At 24.1% G+C, this 24,959-nt stretch overlaps 1 protein-coding gene across 6 annotated transcripts in view; it reads right to left on the bottom strand.

Moving 5' to 3' along the window:
• The window catches only part of LOC122509187 (rap guanine nucleotide exchange factor 6-like), a 256,566-nt gene extending 233,693 nt beyond the window's left edge, over positions 1-22,873 (bottom strand). For 2 of the 6 annotated variants that reach the window (XM_043623060.1, XM_043623386.1), the window contains exon 1: positions 22,441-22,873. The gene's annotated coding sequence lies outside the window, so the exon portion shown is untranslated. The remainder of the gene's footprint in view (positions 1-22,440) is intronic. The other 4 variants (XM_043623721.1, XM_043623636.1, XM_043623223.1 and 1 more) reach the window with 4 other exon arrangements.
• Positions 22,874-24,959: the final 2,086 nt, after the last annotated feature.

The raw sequence follows: 24,959 nt of genomic DNA, 5'->3' as shown, positions 1-24,959 counted from the left end.
ATATTACTATCACTATATATTGAACAACTTTGAATAATCAGGATGAAAAGAAGAAATATCAGTCATTAGTCAATTACTAAAACTTAAAATATTTTTCTTACTCGCGGCGTCAGTTTTTCTCATGCCAAAGCTGAAGAGCAACTGACGCTTCAAAGCATCTTGAAAGACTTTTTAAAGAAAATATATGAAATTTTCGTATACTTCCATCTTATATTTAAGTACAAAAAAATTTCACAAACTTTCTACCTAAATAAATTCATAAGAAAAAAAGGGTCCCGAAAAAGTCATAAAACACGGACCTATTGTAACGAGAAACCTATAGTTCGACATCCTAAGACAAACCAGATGTGGCAAACCTTTTGAAACGAAGGAATTCTTTCAAATATTTTATTTTCGAATAGTATATAATATAAACTACAAATATTTTACAAAACATAACTATTTACAGCAATGTATTTTATTAGTAAAAGAAAAATAGTTGCTTGTATTTTTTTGTTTAAAAAAATAAAGTTTTTGATTTTTAATAAACAATATATTTGTTAAAAAATCATAATAATATATCATTTAATGTAAAAATTGTCAACAAATATATTTATATTAAGAAATAATGTTATTTTGTCTATATTGCAGATAAATATAATTTATTTGCATATTTAAAAAAAACAGGTGTATTTGTTGAAATGACTGATCTAAGTCAGTTAAAATAATCAACAGACAAATCAGTTAAATGAAATGACTGGTTTACAGTTAAATTCAGTGACTGATTGAATCAGTGACAATATTTGACAGATTTACCAGTCAAAATGATTATTGTGCCAATGAAAATCAATGATTTGTCAGTGAAAATGTGCGTGACTGATTGAATCAATCACATTTTGACTGATTCAAACTAAGAGTGTATATATCCATTATTTTTAATAATTAATTAAATATATACTACAAAATTCAACTAATTTCCAAAGAATTTAATTTATCAAAATTTTTCAAAAAACTAAGTTCTTTAAAATTTCTTGTTAAATTCATTCAAAATTTCAATTTTCTAAAAGTTAAAAAAAATAAAAATTCTGCAAAGAAATTTATCAAAATTTTTATGAATAATTAAATTTAGATATTTTATTAACATTTTATTGAAAATAATTGATTTCTTGCAAAGAAATTAAAAATAATTCAAATTTAGACAAGAAATTTATAAAACATTTTATGAATAATAGAATTTTTTTAAGAAACTTTATTGAAAATAATTGAATTCATGCGAAAAATTGAAAATAATAGAAAATCTGCAAAGAAATTTATCAACAATTTTAAGAATAATAAATAATTGAAATTTTGACAACAAAGTTATAAAAATTTTTAACAATAATTGAATTCATTTGAGAAATTTTATTAGAAATAATTGAATTCAGATATTTTATTAAAATTGTATTGAAAATAATTGATTTCTTGCAAAGAACTTTAAAATAATTGAAATTTGGACAAGAAAGTTATAAAAAATTTTAACATATAATTGAATTCTTTTGAGAAATTTTACTAAAAATAATTGAATTCAGATATTTTATTAAAATTGTATTGAAAATAATTGATTTCTTGCAAAGAACTTTAAAATAATTGAAATTTGGACAAGAAAGTTATAAAAAATTTTAACATATAATTGAATTCTTTTGAGAAATTTTACTAAAAATAATTGAATTCAGATATTTTATTAAAATTGTATTGAAAGTAATTGATTTCTTGAAAAGAACTTTAAAATAATTGAAATTTTGACAAAAGAAAGTTATAAAATTTTTTAACAATAATTGAATTCTCTTGAGAAATTTTATTAAAAATAATTGAATTCATATGCGAAAAATTCAAAATAATTGAAATTCTGCACAATTCTTAAAAAAAAATTTCTAATTAATTTATTAAAATTCAAATTTTCTAATATTTCAAATAGAAACTTTTTGAAATTCTTTCATTTATTAAAAATTGTAAACGCAACTCTTATAAAATTCCATTAATTTTTAAATCTACGAGTATAATTATTCATTAAATAATTTTTTGATTTCTTAAAGAATTACGTTATTTAATAAGAAATTTTTGTTAGAAATAATATAAAAATCTTTCCTCTATATGAGGAAGCAGAATTTAAGGTTTTATATTAAAATTCATGACGATTTCCATGGAAATTTTTAGGTCTTTTTCATTTTTTCTTTCATTTTTTTTCTTTTTCATTTTCATTTATTTTTGACTGTGCATAGTCTATGTGGCAAATGAAGAAGACAAAAAAATTCAGAATTTACTTATGAATTTAAAAAATTTAATTTTTTTCCCAGTGCTTTTATTAAAATTCCCTGACCAATTTTATTTTCCCCAATTTTTCCCTCAATTCCCTAATTTTCCTGGTCTGTAGCAACCCCGTATACACTATAAATCATATTGCGCGCAATTCACTCGATACAAATTATTCCCTATATTAACAAATTCCAACAAAAATATTTAATAAAAATATTTAATCACAAAATAAAAGGAAATAACACCAAATTTTTAAATTTTAATTTAAAACCGATTGAATAGTTTTCACTGACTATATAGTATAGAGCAGAAAAATATAGAATTTTATTCGCCGCAGGTGCTTAACATAAAGGAAAAATGAAAATCAAGTGAAGAGGGCTCATGTATAAAGACAAAGCCTTTCGCGGAAGTCTATGGTCAGCAAACCTTTGCTTGTTTATCGATTATTTTCGTTGCTGGACGTATATGTCTATCGACCCCTTTAAGTTCACGACCGCTGCAGTGGCAGTCCACTGCCTTCCTGGTCAAGCCTATATCCAATTCACACCTACAATACCCATAAACGTGTGAAATTGATATAGTAAAGCAAGAATTTTATATGAACATTGGTCATTTCTTGCCAACGAGTTTATGGAATCAATAAAAAAAACCAATCGTTTTTATATCTTCACATTAATCAATAAACATTCAACTCAACTATTCGTTCGATAAATAAATAATGACTCCTAAAGTTGCAATAAAATTTCAATTCAATATGATGGACATAAAAGAGTTGAAAATTACTCGAGTATTATTGTAAATTATTCATCAGTTTAATAATTATTCATCAGATAATTTTGTAGTGATAGGCAATTATTATTCATATTCACCATCCATATAATCTATATTATTAACGTCATTATCCTCATCGATTTCAAAAACCCTCTGAGTGTCATTTCAAATTCTACACTATAGTTGAGCCAAAACCATTTAATTGTAATATAATATTCAATGCACTTGGTTTCGATCGCTCAATAAAAGAAAAAGCCACTTGAAAATCTTCAACAGGGTTGAAACAAAAATTTGATTTTATTTTTCCCTGACTTTTCCCTGATTTCCAGACAAAATTCTCACTTTTTCCCTGACCCTAAAGAATATTTTGATTCACTCTAAAAATTATTAGATACTCAAAAAATGTTCTACTAAATTTATTTACAAATTTCTTCAAAAGTAAAATTATTCTAAAACACCAATAACTTCTTTTTTAAATAAATATTTAATTATTACTAGCCCCTCCGACGGCCGCAAGCGGCCGTCTACGGTGCTAGTTTTTATATGTCCATTGTCCAAGTCCATTATTTCATTAATAATAATATTAATATTAATTATAATACAGACATTATAATATTCAATTTTTTTCAGTTAATAATTTGCTTATTTATATTTGAAATGTTGACGTTTTTTTTACAATGCAAAATAAGATTTATTATAAGTACTTTCTCTTAACAAAAATAAAATTTATATATTCGCGCTCTTTTTAAATAACATACGACTGCAGCGCCACCTGCACATGTCCAAACAATTTTGAAAACACCCTTCTCTTAATATTTTACATTCTCATTGCCCATTCTTTACTTCGATACTTTTCGATATATTCGACCTTTCCACTCCATGTCTTTTTTAAGAAAGGATTATTCTTCCGTAGAAATTAAAATTCTTCAAAACATTCAAATTCAAACATTTTTAAATTCAATAACTGATAAAAATATTATTGTAAAACATGAAGAAATGTATCACTCCGAGTCCAAGACTCGGAGTAATCGATATTTCTTCATATTTTAAATAATATATATTAAATAAAATTCTTCTTCAAAGCAATTATTTTTATAAATTTTTAATAAAGTTCTGTTGAGAATTTTAAAACTATATTAATAATTATTCAATTTTTTACAAAAATAATAAAATTTTTCACGAGAATTCAATTATTTAAAAAGAATTAAATAAAATTCTTCTCGCAAATTCAATTATTTTTATAAAAAATTGATAAATTCTTTAATTCTTTCTTGAATTCTTCACAATTATTCAATTATTTTATCAAATAATAAAATTTTTCACGATAATTCAATTATTTAAAAAGAATTAAATAAAATTCTTTTAAGAAATCCAATTATTTTTTAAAAAAATTCTCAAATTCTTGAATTCTTTTTTCAATTCTTTACAATTATTTAATTATTTTTCCAAATAATAAAATTTTTCACGAAAAATCAATTATATTTATAAAAATTTTAATATAATTCCAGTCAAAAATACAATTATTTTCGTATAAATAATAAAATGCTTCTCAAGAATTCAATTGTCTACTTTTAAAAAATTTAATAAAATTCTTCACATTTATTCAATTATTTTCCTATAAATAATAAAATTTTTCACGAGAATTCAATTATTTAAAAAGAATTAAATAAAATTCTTCTCAGAAATTCAATTATTTTTTCAAAAAATTAATAAATTCTTGAATTCTTCACAATTATTTTCATCATTTCAATTCAATTATTATTTTCTACAATTTTTCAATAAAATTCTTCTTTAAATTAATTATTTTTTTAAATTTTTAATAAAGTTTTGTTGAGAATTTTCAAATTCAATTATTTTCAATTCAATATTACGAAATTTCAATTTATCAAAACTTCTTCAATTAAATATACATTTGAAAATAAATACTTGAAATAATTTTTAAAAATTTCGATTAAGCTTTTTGAAAAAAATTAGTTCTATAGAATTTTTAATCAAATGTATGAAATATTCAAATTTTCAAAGATTTTAATTTGAAACTTTTACAAAATTCAATTATTTCTAAAAATTGCAATTATTAGTAATTTCTTAAAAATTCAATTATTATCTAAAACTTTTACTGAAATTAATTTTTAAATCAATTTTTATTAGAAAATTCAACGAAAATTCAATTATTTAAAGAAAAATAGTTAATTTATTGAATAATTCAATATTTCTTAAAATTAAAATCTTAGGTATACATAATTTTATCAACAAATTTTTAAAAAATTTGATTGTTTCGACGAATTTTAATAACATTTTTAAGAATAATTACATTTTTCGAGAAATTCGATTAAAATTGTATTTAAAAGTATAATTGAAATTCTGTCAAAATTGCTTTTAAATAATTGAATTCTTTTGGGAAATTTAATTAAAATAATAGATATACAAATTATTGAATTAAGAAAAATTTTTAAAAATAATTGTTTTAATGAATTTTATTAAATTTTTTGAAAATAATTGGATTTTATTTACTTTTGAAAATCATTGAATTCTTGTGATCAATATTGTTATTTATAAAAATAATTGACTTCCTCTCCGAACGGTTTTATTATTATTTATGAAAATCCCCGAAAAGAATTTTAAAATTTCAATAAAATAGTAGAATATTGAAAATCATTGAATTAAAGAAAGTTTTTGAAATTAATTGAATTTTGCAATGAATTCTATTAAAATTCCTGAAAATAATTGAATTTTTTCGAAAAATTTTGCTATCTATTTATAAACATAATTGAAATGTTGATAATTTTTTAAGATTTTTTTAAAGTAATTGAATTTCTGCGAAGAATTTTAGTAATTTTGAAAGTAATTGAATCTTCTTGTGATGAATATTGTTAGTTATGAAAATAATTAAATTTTAAAATGAATTTTATTAAAATTCCTGAATATATTTAAATTTTGGCGAAGAATTTTGCTATTTATAAAGATAATTTGAAATGTTGACGAGAATTTTAAAAAAAATTTTTGAAAATAATTGAATTTTGTCGAAGAATTTTGTTATATGTACAAAAAATAATTGAAATCTTGAAGAGGATTTTTAAAAATGTTTTGAAAGTAATTGAATTATGGTGATGAATATTGTTATTTATGACAATAATTGAATTTTGCAAGGAATTTTATTAAAATTACCGAAAATAATTGAATTTCTGCGAAGAATTTTATTAATTTTGAAAATAATTGAATTCTTGTGATGAATAGTGTTATTTATGAAAATAATTGAATTTTAAAATGAATTTTATTAAAATTCCTGAATGAAATTGGAGTTTGTCGAATAATTTTGATATTTATAAAGATAATTGAAATGCTGACGAAGAACTTTTTAAAAATTTTTGAAAATAATTGAGTTTCTGTGAAGAATTTTAATATTTATTAAGATTGACTTTTCCCTGACTTTTCCCTGAATTCCCTGATTTTCCTGACCTGTGTCAACCCTGTTCAACTATTTCGAAAAAACAGATCTGAATCAGTATGGAAATTTCACTAAGAATCATTGATTTTTACTGATTCTATAAAAAAATAAACATACTTAAAATAATTATAAACCTTTTCTTTAGGTTTCTTTACTCATTTCACGTTTATAGAAACTTGAAATAGTTCTACTGACAGATAAATAACTCCAAGAGATTATCGAACCCTTTATAAAATGCGAGCCGAAAATAGTCAAGAATTTAATCACATAAATTTCAAGTTCAAGAAGTTATATAATTTCCAAATGCTTCAAAGTGTATGAACAGACAAAAATAATCGAAAATTCACATAAAATAAAGATCCTATTTTTTCAAATTCCAAAATAATTTCTTTTCTTTTAAAGCACCCGCCTAAAAATAGACCTCAAAATAATATAAGGAAGAACATTGAACAAAAAGTGAAAACGTCACGGATGAATGGAATCAAACATGCGTGACAGGATTTAAATTACACACTACTATTATTTCCTTTGTTCTAACGTTAATTGAGATAGTCTTATCTATCGGTATACATATATATGTATATATTCAATAGTTGACTGTCGAAACAAGAGGGGTGATTTATGCAACTACGAAATAATTAGAAACAAAGTCACGTCACAAAGTCTGTGAAGCGATAAATGACACTCACATAATAAAACCGATATGTAATATGAACACACATATTTGAGACGACGTTTAAGCTTCCGGTTCCTCATCGAAGAGACATGTCTTGAAATCACGTTACGTGCCTCAAGCACTTGAATAATCTGAGGCCAATAATTGCGATAGACTTCGATGTAAAAGGTCAAGGGAGAGAGAAATCAGGAGCGTATGTCTATAAATCCATTTAGATAAAAATGTTCTATTAATTTAGAATAACTTCCAGGCCTCGCCCTCATCTACATACTAAAACCTACTATTTACTACTTTTTTACGATTTTCTATATCATTTGGATCCTTTTTTTTTGCAATTATTTTCAATTATTCAATTCAATTATTATTTAAAATTTTGGATAACCAAAATTTTAATAATAATCGTTACAAGAATTCAATTATTTTTTATAAATATTAAAAATCATCGCATATTTTATTTTCTTTAATTTTTTTTATTTTTCTTTTAATTTCTTTTACTTTCTTTTATTTTTATTGGAATTTTTATCGATTATGGAAAATGTATTTATTAAATTTCTGTCCCGAATCAAATATAATATATGTGGTTCTGGCTTTCTTCCAGGTAGAATTTTCTATATCATGGTTTAGGGCTGATGGCCTGCGGGTGACGGAAGTCACCCTAGAGTTATGGCGGTATCTCGAAAATTTTATCGACATCGCACCCTTTTAGCGTTCAAGACGGGGGGTCGTAGATATAGTTTGTCCCTAGCTCGACGACACCAAAAGTACTGCTGATTCAAAGATTCTGACTTTCTCCACCCCCATAACCAATCCTTTCCTTGGTAAATCAGGAAATTGCCGTGAAATTACATCCAAATTGTCGCTAACGCACTTATACATATATACACGTGTTTCCTTCCCTCTTTCGTATATATGTGTTTTTTCAATTACCTCACAAATCAATGTATACATTATATACATAAGCACACATTAATTTTCTTTTTCCCCAACATTTCCCTGATCAATTCTACTTTCCCTGGACTTTTCCCTAATCTTTAGCAATTCTGATAATTTTTAAAAATTCCCCAAATTTTCCCTGATTTACAGACAAAATTTTGAATTTTTCCCTGACCCTAAAGAATATTCTGATTCACTCTAAATATTATTAGATACTCAAAAAAATGTTCTATTATATTTATTTACGAATTTCTTCAAAAGTAAAATTCCATAACACCAACAAATTCTTTTTTAAATAAATATTTAATTATTATTATTATTCCATTGGAATTATGATTTTCAAAAATTTCAAATTCAAATATATTTCGAAATTCAATAACTGATAAAAATATTATTGTAAAACATAAAGAACTGGAATTTTATAATAATTAAAGATGAGTGATAAAATCATTATTTTATATTATAATATAAGAATATTGTTACTGTAAGTCCTTTACAATGATTTTTATTATTTTCTACAATTCTACAATTTTTAAATAAAATTTTTTTCAAATTAATTATTTTTATAAATTTTTAATAAAGTTCTGTCTCGAATTTTCAAATTTCTTTATTTAGAATTGAATTTTACGAAATTTCAATTTATCGGAAATTTTTAAATTAAATATACATTTAAAAAAAAATACTTGAAATAATTTTTCAAAATTTCGATAAAGCTTTTTGAAAAAAATTAGTTCCATAGAATTTTTAATTAAATGTATGAAAAATGCAAATTTTCAAAGATTTTAATTTGAAACTTTTACAAAATTCAATTATTTCTACAAATTGCAATTATTAGTAACTTCTCAAAAATTCGATTATTATCTTACTGAAATTAATTTTTAAATCAATTTTTATTAGAAAATTTTACGAGAATTCAGTTATTTAAATAAAAACAGATAATTTATTGAATAATTGAATATTTGCTAAAATTAAAATCTTATACATAATTTTATCAACAAATTTTTAAAAAATTGTATTCTTTTGACGAATTTTAATAATTATTTTTAAGAATAATTACATTTTTCAAGGATTTCGATTAAAATTATTGTGTTAAAAAGTAATTGAAATTCTATCAAAATTGCTTTTAAATAATTGAATTCATTTGGGAAATTTCATTAAAATAATACAAATTATTGAATTAAGAAAAAATTTTGAAAATAATTGTTGCAATGAAATTTATTAAAATTCCTGAAAATAATTGAATTTTGTCGAAAAATGTTGCTATTCATTTATAAAGATAATTGAAATGCTGACGACAATTTTTCAAGTTTTTTTGAAAGTAATTGAATTTCTACGAAAAATTTTATTAATTTTGAAAATAATTGAATTCTTCAGATGAATATTGTTATTTATGAAATTAATTGAATTTTGCAATGAATTTTATTAAAATTCCTGAATAAAATTTAAGTTTGTCAAAGAATTTTGATATTTATAAAGATAATTGAAATGCTGACGAGAATTTTTTTAAAAATTTCTGAAAATAATTGAATTTTGGCGAAGAATTTTACTATGTACAAAAAATAATTGAAATCTTTAAGAGGATTTTTAAAAATGTTTTGAAAATAATTTATTTCTTGAGATGAATATTGTTATTTATGACAATAATTAAATTTTGCAAAAAATTTTATTAATTTTACAGAAAATAATTGAATTTTGGAGAAAATTTTGCTATCTATAAAGTTAATTGAAATGTTGAAGACAATTTTTTTTATATTTTTTGAAAATAATTGAATTTCTTTGTGAAGAATTTTATTAATTTTGAAAATAATTGAATTCTTGTTTTAAATATTGTTATTTTTGAAAATAATTAACTTCCTCCGAATGGTTTTACTATTTATGAAAATAATTAAATCACTGAAAAGAATTTTAAATTTTATTAAAATAATAGAATATTGAAAATCATTGAATTAAGGAAAGTTTTTGAAATTAATTGAATTTTGCAATGAATTTTATTAAAATTCCTAAAAATAATTGAATTTTGTCGAATAATTTTGCTATTTATTTATAAAGATAAGTAATTTAAATGTTGACGACAATTTTTTAAGATTTTTTGAAAGTAGGTAATTGAATTTCTGCGGAGAATTTTATTAATTTTGAAAATTATTGAATTTTTGTGATAAATATTGTTATTTATGAAAATAATTGAATTTTAAAATAAATTTTATTAAAATGCCTGAATAAAATTGAAGTTCGTCGAAGAATTTTGATATTTATAAAGATAATTGAAATGCTGACGAGAACTTTTTTAAAATTTTGTGAAAATATTTAAATTTCTGGGAAGAATTTAATATTTATTAAGTTTGCGTTAAAATAAATTATTTTGAGAGATAGAAAAAATTGAAGGTTATTTTAGAATTCGTGATAATTTCATAATTTATTAGTCAGACACAAAAATTCAGAATTTTGCTATAAATTCTAAACATTTAATTTTTTCCAGTACTTTTAATAAAATTCCCTGACTTTTCCCTGATTTCCTTGACTTTGTAGCAACCCTGAAGAAACAAGTTTTTAAACTTTATAGCACAATATCAATTTTTTTAAATTGAATAAATTTGAGAAGAACGTGACAACTATCAGTCAACTTTTCAAGTAGCTTGAAACTGATATTGACTTTTTAACAAGTGAGTAAACAATGAAATTTGAATGTCAAACAGATGAAACTGTTTGCGAACGAATTCAAACATTTCCCAAATGCGAGCAAACAAAATTAAAGAGTTACCCTCTGTAAAAGGCGTAAAGTATCAAAAAAGAAAAAATTTACTAAACGAAAATTCAATTTTATCAACATGCAATATCGATTTTTTTGAAACTCGACTAGAGACCTTTGAGTTTAAATTAACTTTGAAACATTTTTACACGATAAGACAGAAAAAAAACGAAATATTATTATTTCCAATAAAAATATCACAGTTTCGATGGAAATGGAAAATACTAGTTTTATAAAAAAAAAAAGAACTGCTGATAGGCATACTAGACCAGTTTAAGGATGATGGAAATTTTGCATAACTCGTTTTGACGAGGTATGCAGAATCGAGAGAAAAAGAAAGCAACACAATGAAAAAAAAGGTATACAACACACGAAGCATAAGACCGGAAAAGGTTGGTCGCTGTATCATGCGCTCGACCGGAAGCTAAGACACTCAGTAGTGGTCGGGTAGATCGTATTTTTCTTTTTCTTCATTTTTCTTTTTTTTCAGGATTTTAGTTAGTTCACTCTCATCGCGCGTCTACATCATTCGATAAGATCGCCAACAAATCTCAGAATGTCCCTCTCCGACCACCCGGAACTCGAAAAAATTTCGTTTATCTTCTTCACGACCTTCATATGTTCGTTTCATCGAAAATTATTTAATCCCCACAAACTTGTCGAATTTTTCAATTCTTAGTCACTTTTTAAATGCTAATATAAACAGAAACGCATAAATATGCAAAAAAATATTAAATATTTAGTGGATTTTAAATTCAAAATAAAAATAAAAAAGTTGCAGTTGACGCGGGAAATTCCCAAAAGTAAAGCAAAAATAATTTTAAGAAACATAATTTCAAACTTGCCGCATGTTCAATAGAAAAATAAATTCTTTCTTTCAATAAAGTTCACGACATTTATGATAAACAAAAAAAAATATTTACGTAGTTTCGTAATCACGAATTTTCAAATAAAGAAGCTAAAAATATTATTTTCGTTTATCATAAACGTTGTGCACTTCATCGACTTTGAAATATTTAAATGTTCTTCAATTTAACAGCTTTTCTAAAATATTATTTTTTTGAATAATAAATTTCGATTAAGGTGTTTGAATCTATTATAGGCATACAGAATTTTAAGACTTTTCATATTACTGAATGACATTTGGTTCTCAACACTTATTCTTTTCTTGGAAAAAATTCCTACGAGTGACTCGAAAATTCAAGGACTATAGTCTCACTTTTTCTTCGATAAATAATACATATTTGAAATGGAAAACGATATTCAGTAACAAAAGTTAAAAAAAAAATGCTTATAAGACTTTTCATATTTTTAAAAATCTCTTAATTGTCTCCATTCCAAAAATTATTTATTTATCTTTAATAATTGAATTCTTTCGAATAATTATTTATGTAAATAATTGAATTTTTGGGAAAAATTTCTTTAAAATCTAAAAGAATAATTGAATTATTTCAAGCAATTTAATTAAAATTGTTAACAAATTGAAAGTAGTGTAAATTCTCAGACATGGAGAAAAGTATCTTTTAGTGTAACAAATAAAAATATCCAAATAGTAGCAAACTTTAAAAATAGTAGTAAATAGGTTTTAGTAAATGAGTGCGAGGCCTGTATATAAATGAATATATGAAATATTATTCTGATCGTTAGTTTCATTGTTTCTTACAAATATAGAGTCAGTTTTTAATTACTTTATTCGAATTTGAATATAATTGTATTTTTAGTCGGACAAAAAATGATTCTCTCCTCTGTTGTATGTGCGTGGTAATTATTTACTACCTTTGCTTTATTATATAGTTTGCCTACCCTTCGTGCATTGTTTTTTATCTGCAGTCGTGCACACAACCTGTGGTAATTGTCGAGCATACTTTTCACTTGCATCCTACGGTTTCTTCAATGTTCCCGTTTCTCCATTTTGCTTTTATGTTCATGGTGTATTTATAAAGAACTTTGCTGCTCGCACATTGATGACCAAACATGAGATTTTCTTGTCTTTCTCTAGAAATCCATTGATAATCTTCTTCCAAATGAAGGGTTTCTGTCAATAACTTTTTTTCTCAGGATATCAAATTGAGACAAAAAAAACGTAACAAAACGTTGCTTCGCAACAATTTTATTCCTTTAAATTTGTTACACTAAAAGCTACTTTTTTCCATGTTTGAAAATTTACACTACTTTTAATTTGTTAAGAATTGAAAAATTTTAATAATTTGATACTAACACAGGGTTGCCACAAATATTTAATTTTATTTTTCCCTGACTTTCCCCTGATTTCCAGACTTTTTCCTGACTGATTTTCACTTTTTCCCTGAACCTAAAAAATATTCTGATTCACTCTAAAAATTATTAGATACTTAAAAAAATGTTCTATTACATTTATTTACAAATTTATTCAAAAGTAAAATTATTCCAAAACACCAATAACTTCTTTTTTAAATAAATATTTAATTATTATTTTTCCATAGGAATTAAAATTCTTCTAAACATTTAAATTCAACCCTTTTTGAAATTCAACAATTTATAAGAATATTATTACAAAACATGAAGAAGACGAACACTCCGAGTCTTCGACTCGAAGTGATTGCCTTCTTCATGTTTTGTTATAATTTAAATTACCATGAAATTTTTCAAAAAAAAATGTAATTATTTACAAAAATCCTAATAAAATCCTTCGCAAGAATTCAATTATTTTTAAAAGTAGGAGATTTTCTCAAAAAAATTCAATTATTTAAAAAAATTGTAATAAAATTCATTGCAATAATTCAATTATTTTCATAAATAATAAATCGATTATTCGGTAATTCATATTTTAATCAATTTTTATTAGAAAATAAATTGAATTCTAGAAGAATTCAATTATTTAAGTTAAAAAATAAATAATTTATTGAATAATTCAATGTTTGTTAAAATTGAATTCTCATAAAGAATTTTATCAACAAATTTTTAAATATTTGAATTCTTTCGACAAATTTTAATAAAATTTTTAGGAATAATTACATTTTTCGAGAATTGTATCGAAAATTAATTAAAATCCTGCGATGAGTTTTATTATTTATGAAAATAATTAAAAAATTTTCCAAAAATGTTATTAAAATTTTTCTAAAATAATTGAAATTCGGTGAAAAATGTTACAAATTATTGAATTCCTCTGAAATTTTAACAAGAATTTTATTCAAGTTTTTAAAAATAATTGAATTTTGAAGAAGAATTTTATTATTCATAACGATAATAGAAATTTTGACGAGAATTTTTAAAAAATTTCTAAAAATAATTGAATATTGAAGAATTTTATTATTTATAAAGATAATTGAAATTTTGACAAGAATTTTTTTTTAAATTTTTGAACATAATTGAATTTTTGCGAAGAATTTTATTACTTTTGAAAATAATTTAATTCTTCCATAACGAATTTTATTCAAGTTTATAAAAATAATTGAATTTCTGTGAAGAATTTTACTATTTCTAAAAACAATTGAATTCTTGAACAGAACTTTGTTAAATTTTTTTTAAATAATTGAATTCATTGCAACGAATTTTATAAAAATCTTTTTAAATAATTGATATTTTTCGAAAAAGTTTAAGAAATTTTGTATATTAAATAATTGAACTCATGTGAACATTTTATTATTTACGAAAATAATTGAATTATTTCAAAGAAATTTATTAAAAATTTTATAAATTATTGAATTCCCTGTGAAATTTGAACAAGAATTTTATTTAAGTTTTTAAAAATAATTGAATTTCGAAGAAGAATTGTATTATTTATAAAGATAATTGAAATTTTGACGATAATTTTAAAAAAAATTTTTGAACATAATTCAATTTTGGAGAAGAATTTTATTATTTTTAAAGATAATTGAAATGACCAGAATTTTTTTTAATTTTTGAATATAATTGAATTTCTATGAAAAATTTTATGACTTTTGAAAATAATTGAATTTCTGGAATTATTTTTTCCAAAATTCAATTTTTTTTAGTATTTTTAACTAAAATTCTTTTATCAATCTAGTATTTATGAAAATTGTAAAAATTATTCATTAAATAATTTATAAGTCATAATTTTATGATAGTTCTTGTAAAATTAAGTTATTTAAAAAGAAATTCTGGTCTGAAATAGAAAAAATTCAAGGTTTTGTATTAAAATTCGTGGTAATTTCATAGTTTACGAGGCGAACAAAAAAAACATCAAAATTCAGAGTTTTGTTATGAATTTGTAAAATTCAATTTTTCCAGTACTTTTACTAAAAATCTCTGACTTTTCCCTGAATTCCCGGACCTGTGGCAACCCTGTAAAATGGATCAATTTTTGATTTGATCCATATTTTTAGTATCAATTCGGTGCAATTTGATACTTGTAAGTTAACAGTGAGTGATAGTAGTAAGTAGTAATAGTAGTAAAATAGTAGTAGTAGTAGCAGTAAAATATAGAAGGGTATAGAATAGAAAATATAAATAGTAAGCCGTTTGAACTTTGTCGATTAAAATCTGTGCACTAGAGAGGAAAAAGTTTTTCTCGGAATTCGTTTTGCTATTTTTGGGAGACTCTGACGCTATATATTATATATGGCAATGGTTGATAGACTTTGAGATTAGTTTTTGATGTAGAAAATTCGTGTCTAAAAGAAGGGTATAATATATCGACTTTTCCCCACTCTCCCCTATATCCAGAAACTTCTCTGACTCGGTTTTTGTTAACTTAATGCAGAATGTAGACTCTTGCAATAGGAGGATAGCTGTTTGTCATGAATTCCCCCTGTCGGTTTTCCGTTAGTGCAGACATTATCCACACCACCTGCCACAAACCGCCTTCAGTCCTTTCCACCTGTACCTTCTCTATTTCAAACCAATTATATCGTTACGGCTTCACACAATTGTGTTATTTATTTTAGGCCCGTTCTAATATTTTACAACCATAAATAAAACTTTACTCTTTCTTCACTATTTTTTTCTTTTTTACTTTAATGAATTTACAATTTTTATAATTTATATCTTGAAAAAATATTATTTACTGGCTTGTATTTTTTTTTATCATTATGTAAATTGAAGTTTTTCTTATCGTATGTATATGATGCGCGTAGGTTCTAGCGGTTTTATGTGTATTTCTTTCTTTGAGGGAAATTCAAGATTCAAATTATACTTTCTGTTTGTTGTTGAAGACAATTTTTTATCTATATTTTAACAAACAGTTCTTTTGCTACCCACAATTTCCTATCTTTTATACTTACGAAAGACTCCCACGTTTGACACGTGCTTTTCTGACGCATCATGTGTGAAACTTTAATTGAGTTTATCCAACATATGGTACTTTTTATATATTTTCCTTTATAATTTTGACCGCAAATATATCCTAAAGTTGCCAAACGGAGGTCATGAATTTTTAAAATCGAAATTGTCCTATTTTAGAAAAATAAGTCGCATTTTTCAAAAATGGGGCAATTTCGATTTTTCTTAAACTACACTGAGAAAGCTTTATATTTAATTTAAATACAAAAATAAATTTTTTAAGTGATTTTATTAAATTAAAATTAGTTCATAAGCATAATCCTAATATAAATAAAATATCTACTACTTTGATTCAAAAATATTATTTTTTGAATGATTATGTTTAATTTAAACATATGTTCTGTTTTGGTTTAAACAAACAAAAAAAAGATTCAATTATTTTCACAAATTTATCGTAATTCAATGATTTTTACTATCTACTATTTTAATAAAACATTTCCCAAAAGAATTGAATAATTTCAAAAAAATGTTTATGAAATTCCTCGCAAAATTACAATTATATATTTTAATAAAATTTAATAAAGTTCTTTGCAAGAATTCAATTATTTTCATAAATAATAAAATTCTGTTCAGGAATTCAATTATTTTTAAAAATTTTCATAAAATTTGTTACAAGAATTCAATTATTTTCAGAAATAATTAAACTTATGGCAAGATTTCAATTATTTTTAATAAAATTTTAGATGAAAAAAAATTTTATTAAAAGTCTTCGCAGAAATTTAAATATTTTCATAAATACAGTAATACAATTTTTATACTAATTCAATGACTTAAAATACAATTTTCATAAAAATTTTCGAACAAAATCAATTATTTAAACAAATTTTTTATAAAATTCTCTGCAAGAATTGAATTATTTTTATAAATAATAAAACATATCACAGAATTTCAATTATTTTTCATACAATTTTAAATAAATTCCTCAAAAAATGCAATTATTTTAAAAAATTTTCAATTATTTAAAAAAAATTTTAATAAAAATCGTGCCAAAAATTCAATTATTTTCATAGATAATAAAATTTTCACAAGAATTTAATTATGTAATTAAATTAATTAAATTTAATTGCAATTATGTGTTTTTAATACAATTTTAAACTAATTCTTTAAAAAATTCAATTATTGTTTTTGAAAAATGTTATTTAAATTATTTAAAAGAATTCAATTATTTGAATAAAATTTTGATAAAGTTCTTTATATGAATGACTGTTAAGAATATTTTTTGGCAAGAATTATTCAATTATTCAATTATTTTCCTAAATAAGGAAATTCTTTGCTAAAATTCAATTATTTTCTATATCTACTATTTTAATAAAATTCTTTGAAAGAATTCAATTATTTCAAAAAAATTTTAATAAAATTATTTGCAAAAACTCCAATTATTTTCATAAATTGTAAAATTTTCCCAGTAATTCAATTTATTTGAAATACAATTTCCATAAAATTTTTTGAAATACAACTGTAATTATTTTCCTCAAAACAATTTAATTATTTTCAAAATTCTTTAAAATAATTCAATTATTTTCCTATTTAATAAAATTATTCGCAGGATTTCAATTATTTTTAATAGAATAATTTTAAATGAATTCCTCGAAAAATGCAATGATTCTTTAAAATTTTAATAAAATTCTTTGAAAGAATTCAATTATTCAAAAAAAATTTTAATGAAATTTAAAAAAAAAAAATTTCATTTTTCATAAATTAAAAAATTTATGAATGTACCATTAAAATTTAATTACGTTCTAGAATAATATTTAATATGTGACGCGCTCCCAAGAAAGGATAAGGGGCCATTCACAAACATCAAAATTTAATTCCATTTTAGTGCAGACAGATTGTTAAAAAATTCAAACTTTTCCGAGAAAATTTTCCGAAAATAAAAGGTATGTATATAGTTTTTTTTTTTAGCTCATTACATCAGCGATGATGATTTTACCAGATTGTGAGGATATCGAAAAAAGCACAATATCCCATTGAAGATTTTCTTCTCGCGGATGTTGCACCATTATCGACCACTCGAGCACAAAGTTTCTCCCTTTCTCTTACAGTTCTACTCTCTTGAGATTTCCCTGCTTCATGAAACGTTCGTCTTTTCAATTCTAGACGTTCGTTTCTCTTTCTGCCATTTAGTAATTAAAAAAAGTATTTTCCTATTTCCAAAAAAAAAATATTTTTTCAACTTTTCCTGTTATAAAAAAAGGCAAGTATACTTCTAGAAACAAAAGGGAAATTTCTATATATTAAAATTGATTACGAACTGTGCGAGAGAAAAGAGTGGAGGAGAGTTTTTTAACTTTATCAGGGAATATTTTCTGAGATATATGCAAATTTTCTCTTTTTTACGTGCGGCTCTTGTCCTGGTTTCTTATCAAGAGTGTTCGAGGGATTTCAATGAGGTATAGGCGCATAGATATTGAGGGGGCGGATGCACAAGTAACTTGCCGTAACGGCAAAGAAACGTTTTTCTCTCTTATTTCTAACATAGTGATTAGTGGCGGAAGGACAGCAAAACGACTCCATGGCTGATGGCACGCTGAATACAATGGTCACGGGCTACCCTCATTTACGTAATGCACCTACAAACAATACCGTCTGGCGTTTGTTCGCGCTTCGTCGCTCGAGAAACAAAAATTACAACGCTTATCTGGACGTATGCGCCGAGTCGCGCCGACTACTTGTGTGACAGTAGTCGTCAAGTTTCAAAAATTCACTTCATAACTCTCGAAAAAAAAATATACACGAAACCTGCTATTGACAATATTTTGTATTAAAAAAGAAAAAAATTATTTCCTATCAATCTTTTGTATTCGGTTCTTCACAATTTTCTTTTCAGTAAAAAAACAACTTTGAAAATTCAATTAAAACGATATGAGCAACAACTACGAAAATTCAATTAAAACTGTCTGTTCACAGAAAAAAAAATCCGTTCTATTATATTTATTTACGAATTTCTTTAAATGTAAAATTATTCGAAAAGATCAATAACTTGTTTTTTAAATAAATATTTAAAAATAAATATTAAATACCTAAATATTATTTTTCCATAGGAATTGAAATTCTTCAAAAGATTCAAATTCAAACCTTTTTCAGATTTTAACAACTAATAAGAATATTATTAGAAAACATGAAGAAATGGATCACTCCGAGTCTTCGACTCTTTCAATTCTTTCAAAGAATTTTAATAAATTTTTTAAGAATAATCGTATTTTTAGGAAAATTTATTTAAAATGTTTATTAAAAATAATTGAAATCATGCGATGAGTTTTATTGCTTATGAAAATAATTGAATTCTTGCAACGAATTTTATTAAAAGTTTTAAAAATAATTGAATTCCTGAGAAGAGTTTTGTTACTTATAAAAGTAATTGGAAGGAAAAATTTTATAAAATAATTTGTAAATAATTGAATTCCTGTGAATTTTAAAATAATTGAAATTTTGACAAGAAATTTGTAAAAAAATGTTCAAATAATTGAATTTACTTGAGAAATTTTATTAAAAATAATTGAATTCATGCAAAAAATTCAAAATAATTGAAATTTTGCAAAAAAATTTATCAAAATTTTTAAGAATAATTGAATTCAAATATTTTATTAAAATTGTATTGAAACTAACTGATTTCTTGCACAGAATTTAAAAATAATTGAAATTTTGACAAGAAATTTATACAAATTTTAAGAATTATCGAATTTTTTTGAGAAATTTATAGAAAATAATTGCAGTTGTGCTAAGAAATTTATCAAAAATTTTTAAGTATAATTATTAAATTGTGTCAATAAAATTTCTAATTAAATTCATTCAAAATTTTCTAAAATTTTAAATTGTAACTTTTTGAAATTAATTCATTTATTAAAAATTGTAAACGCAACTCTTATAAAAATTAATTATTTTTGAAATTTTCAAGTAAAATTATTCACTAAATAATTTATAAGTAATAATTTCATGACAAAAGTGCAGATTTCGTCTCCGACTTTTCTCTCTGATTTTCCTGATCGATGACAACCTCGATTTTAAAATAAAAAGAAAACTTTTAAAATCCATTTGGGAAAGTGTGAAGAATTTTATTTCCAATATTTCAAAGAAAATTAAAAAATTGCACTTGAGTAAAAATTAAAATTTTCAGTCTTTTGCCAAAATAAATTAAAAATTTAATTTGTCTTTTTCTTTTAAAACATGAAATTATGACAAATAATCAGAACAAAAGTTAATCAACTTTTACTCCAATTGTTTATCAGATTTTTTCTTTTTAAACCAAAATGTTACTTTTTATATTCAAGAATTCCAAAAAAATATAAAATTAGACTAATTTTAAATTTGACAAATTGTCGCAGATTCATTCTTATAATGAAAAAAAGAAGCTATCGCCTTTTCTATTGAAATCTGAGAAAAATATGTTTGTCTTCAATTCATGCTATGAATTTTGAACTACTACTCCCTACTAGTGATGGGATATCGAAAAAATTTGACATCGATATTTCACTTATCGATATTGCATCAGTAATATCGATATTTAAAAATATATCGTTATCGAAAGCAAATATCGATATATCGTAAACACGATATCGCGCATGCGCAAAACTAAAAAAAATTGAATGCGCATATTTATTATTAATAATTATTAATTAATATTATTCATCAATAAATATAAAGAACCTAAATAAATTAAAGAACTTTATTGTTAAGGAGAAAAATTAAAAAAATTTTAAATTATTTAAATAGAAAAATAAAATAAATAAATTTTAATAAAACTTTCTAAGTTACATGGTTTTGATGTTTTCAAAGAACATGGATAATAATCATAACCTCAAAATTTACTTTACTTTTGCCGCTTTTAACCCTTCAATACATGTGAAAAAATGGGCTAAAATATTTGTTTACACTAAAACCACTAAAAATATTTGATTATATAATATGAGTTTACACTTATTTATATTTAGTACTTCAAATAGTTATTATTATTATCTTATTATTATTGCGAAAGAATTATCGATATTAAAAATGTTATCGATATCGGTAACGATATATCGAAACGTTAATATCGATGTCAAAATATCGATTATCGTGACGATGATATCGATATGGTCCGATATTTCATATCGATATCCCATCACTACTCCCTACGTAATTTCAAAGTCACAAGATTCTCCGTTTGCACCATTTATTATCAGACTATTTGCGTGTCCAGAATAGTTTTCACCCTCTTGAATTCCCGGACGCACTTTGTCACGTAAAAAAGGAAGTGAAACAAGTGTAAAACTTGATAATTTTCTCAACACAAAAATGTCAATATTTTCATATTTTTCCATTCAAGTGAAAAACAAATTAAAACAAATATTTAAAGATTATACACTGTGATTTAAGTTTACATTTCAAATCTTTAGAAATAGTGACAAGAACAGACACAAATATTATTGAAACCCTATCTTGAGTAAGTAAATAAATAATTTCACATGCAACATTTGATTGACGATCAAAATAAAAACAATATTTTGATTATTTATTTTTCCTAGACTCAAGTTAAATCAGTTCGACTGGGAATTGACTGAATTACTTTAAGTGAGTCTATCTGTCACGGAATCTTTATTTTTATCAATAATGCAAGAAACTGGTTTCTGAAAACCCCGTCGTTCCTTTTGCAACGACCATCTACTCTGTTGTATGTTTTATAAGGAGTTGAAAATACTGTTAATAAAATATTTTCAAAAAAAAAACTTCCAATTTCTTCTAACACGCGAATTCGTAGAAAGGAAAAAATGAAAATTATTTTCCTACAACTATTCAGTAAATCAAGAGTTAAAAATAGTTTGATAAATTTTCATACTTATATTTATAAACCCCAGGTATTAAATTTAAAACTAGAAAATTAGACAATTCTATTATTTTTGCTATTGACACTTTAAACTTTAGAAAAGTTTTATAGAAGAGTTCTATAGAAACTCAAATACCTTTCAAATTCACAAGGATTAAATACCACATTGTTCCCTCTAAAATACAAGCACACAACATTTGTGGGAAAATAAATTATCAATTTACCCGAAAAAGGGATCATAACAAAAGAGTGGATTCGAGAAAGTAGAAAAATGCAAGTAAACACAAATTAGAAACAATTCAAAAATAAGAGTTAAATCTGAGCTTCTTGTAAAGATAACCGTTACTGCCAGAAGGCAAGCAACTTCCTATATACTTTTCATGACTCTTGCGTCTCGATAAATAAGAAAAGTTAATCAAATGAATATCAATTAAATAAAGAAAATCATTCAAAATACCGTTAGGCAACAATTTATACAAAATTGTTCTTATTGTTTGCAAAAACTGAAAACTAACCTTCTTCAAAACGATGTTTCAAACTGGTTTTTCAAAAGTAATCCACAGATTGTTCATTTTCATGTCGTACAACTTTTTTTTTTTGTAAACACAAACACTCACTCGCGATTTGAATAAAATTTCAAAAATGCACAAATTATAATTATTTGTAAAGGTGGATTTTATATTTTTTTTTTTGTTAAAAAGCGAGAGAGAGAGAACGAACTGTTCGAATAACTTGACTACTCAACGCGTGGCCGGTTACTGTCGAACTGTGTACACCAGACTAGCTTGCCATTGCCCTCTCTTCAACTCGCATTTAACCTCTATTTTCTCGAGAATTACAACAAAAACGAAACAAATATACACCTTGCTTAAAATGACATCGAACGATCTCAACTTTATGGTCGATTATTTAGACAAATGTTACTTTTTACTTATTTTTTTCCCATACATTTTCGTTTTGGAAAAAAAGGGGTAAATTCAGAAATCAAACTGTTGCACCGTGGAATCTATAGAGACATGAGGGACATAAAAGTGGAAAGTAGTAGAGAAGTTGTATCATTTAGGCGGGATATACGTAAATGTGTGCGAACCTAACCTGCGTAAAGTGACTCTTTTTCGTCTCTGCGCACACTATTCACACACATAGAAAATTTTTGAACTCGTTAAATTTAAAAAAAACAATTTACCTAAATACCTTTTTAGTGTCGTTACTGCTACCGGAATTTCAACCTTTTGCAATTTTGCAAACATTGCAACGTTTAGACCGTTTAGACAATGTTGTGTTGTTCAACGGTGCTTTTGCCGTTAACACTGACAACATTCGTTTAATCGTTATATTCACTATTTTCACTACGCGGAGATTAATAATAAACAGATATTTTCTACGACTCAATTAAATATCACAAGGATTGCAAATAAACTGTTAAAAACTTTACTCACTTGTACGGAAAAATTTTGTGCTGCTACTGCTGCAACCGTCACGGCAATACTGTGAACTAAGGTTCTTACCAGGGTTGGGAAGTCAAAGCGCTCAAAGTACAGAGCAACCTCCGTAGTTCGACAGGGGTAGGAGAGGGGGAACTGCAGACGATTCGTCCATTTTATTTGACGGCAATTTTTTAATCTAACGTTTGTATAATTCTTCGAAAAAAGATGTATGACAATAATTAATTATCTAATTATTATTCAATATCTCCAATATACTTTATAAATAATAAAACTTCACAGAAATTCAATTATTTAAAATAAATATTTCTTATCCTTTCTTTTTTTTAAATCAATTGTTCAAAAAGATTTTAAAAAAATTCTTAGCAAGAATTCAATTACTTAAAAAAATAGATAGAAGTTCTTCACATAAATTCAGTATTATTTTTATAAATATTAAAATTATTTGCAAAAATTCAATTATTAAAAAAAAAATTAATAAAGTTCTTCGCAAAAATTAAATTATTTTTAAAAAAATTAATAAAATTCTGTCAAAAATTCAATTATTTTCATAAGTAAAAAAATTCATTGCAGAATATAAATTTTTTTTACAATTTTAAATGAATTCCCCGAAAAATGGAATTATTCTTAAAAATTATATTAAAATTCTTCGAAAGAATTCAATTACTTTAAGAAAGTTTGATAAAATTTTTAATAAGAATTCAATTATAAAAAATTGCATTAAATTTTTTTAAAATAATTGAATTCTTTCAAAGAATTTTATTATAATATTCATAATATTTAAGAATAGGTTTATAATAAGTAGAGAGGTTGTATCATTTAGGCGGGATTTACTTTAATGTGTGCGAACCTATCCTGCGTAAAGTGACTCTCTTTCGTCTCTGCGCATACTATTCACACAAATAGAAAATTTTCGAACTCGTTAAATTTAAAAAAAAAAGAATTTACCTAAATACCTTTTTAGTGTCGTTGCTGCTACCGGAATTTCAACCTTTTGCAATTTTGCAAACATTGTAACGATTGCAACGTTTAGACAATGTTGTTCTACTCAACGGTGCTTTAGCCGTTAACACCGACAACATTCGTTTAATCGTTATATTCACTATTTTCACTACGCGGAGATTAATAATAAACAGATATTTTCTACGACTCAATTAAATATCACAAGGATCACAAGAATCACAAGGATTGCAAATAAACTGTTGAAAACTTTACTCACTCGTACGCAAAAATTTTGTGCTGCTACTGCTGCAACCGTCACGGCAATACTGTGAACTAAGGTTCTTACCAGGGTTGGGAAGTCGAAGCGCTTAAAGTACAGAGCAACCTCCGTAGTTCGACAGGGGCAAAAGAGGGGGAACTGCAGTCGATTGGTCCATTTTATTTGGCGGCAATTTTTGAATCTAACGTTTGTATAATTTTTCGAAAAAAGATATATGACAATCACTAATTATCTAGGGGAGAGTAGTCAAGGTTGAATAGGTGGTCAAGGTTGGATAATGGCGCTTATTTCGTTTTATCACATAGTGACACCAACTTTTTTACAATGTTTAGCAAAAACATTGCATTTTGGTAGAACTTTCCAATAA

This window comes from Leptopilina heterotoma, unplaced genomic scaffold (genome assembly GCF_015476425.1).
Source record: "Leptopilina heterotoma isolate Lh14 unplaced genomic scaffold, ASM1547642v1 Lhet_0, whole genome shotgun sequence".
In the NCBI taxonomy this organism is placed as follows: domain Eukaryota; kingdom Metazoa; phylum Arthropoda; class Insecta; order Hymenoptera; family Figitidae; genus Leptopilina; species Leptopilina heterotoma.
Note: the sequence above shows the minus strand (reverse complement) of the source record. Positions and strands in the feature narration are given on the sequence as shown.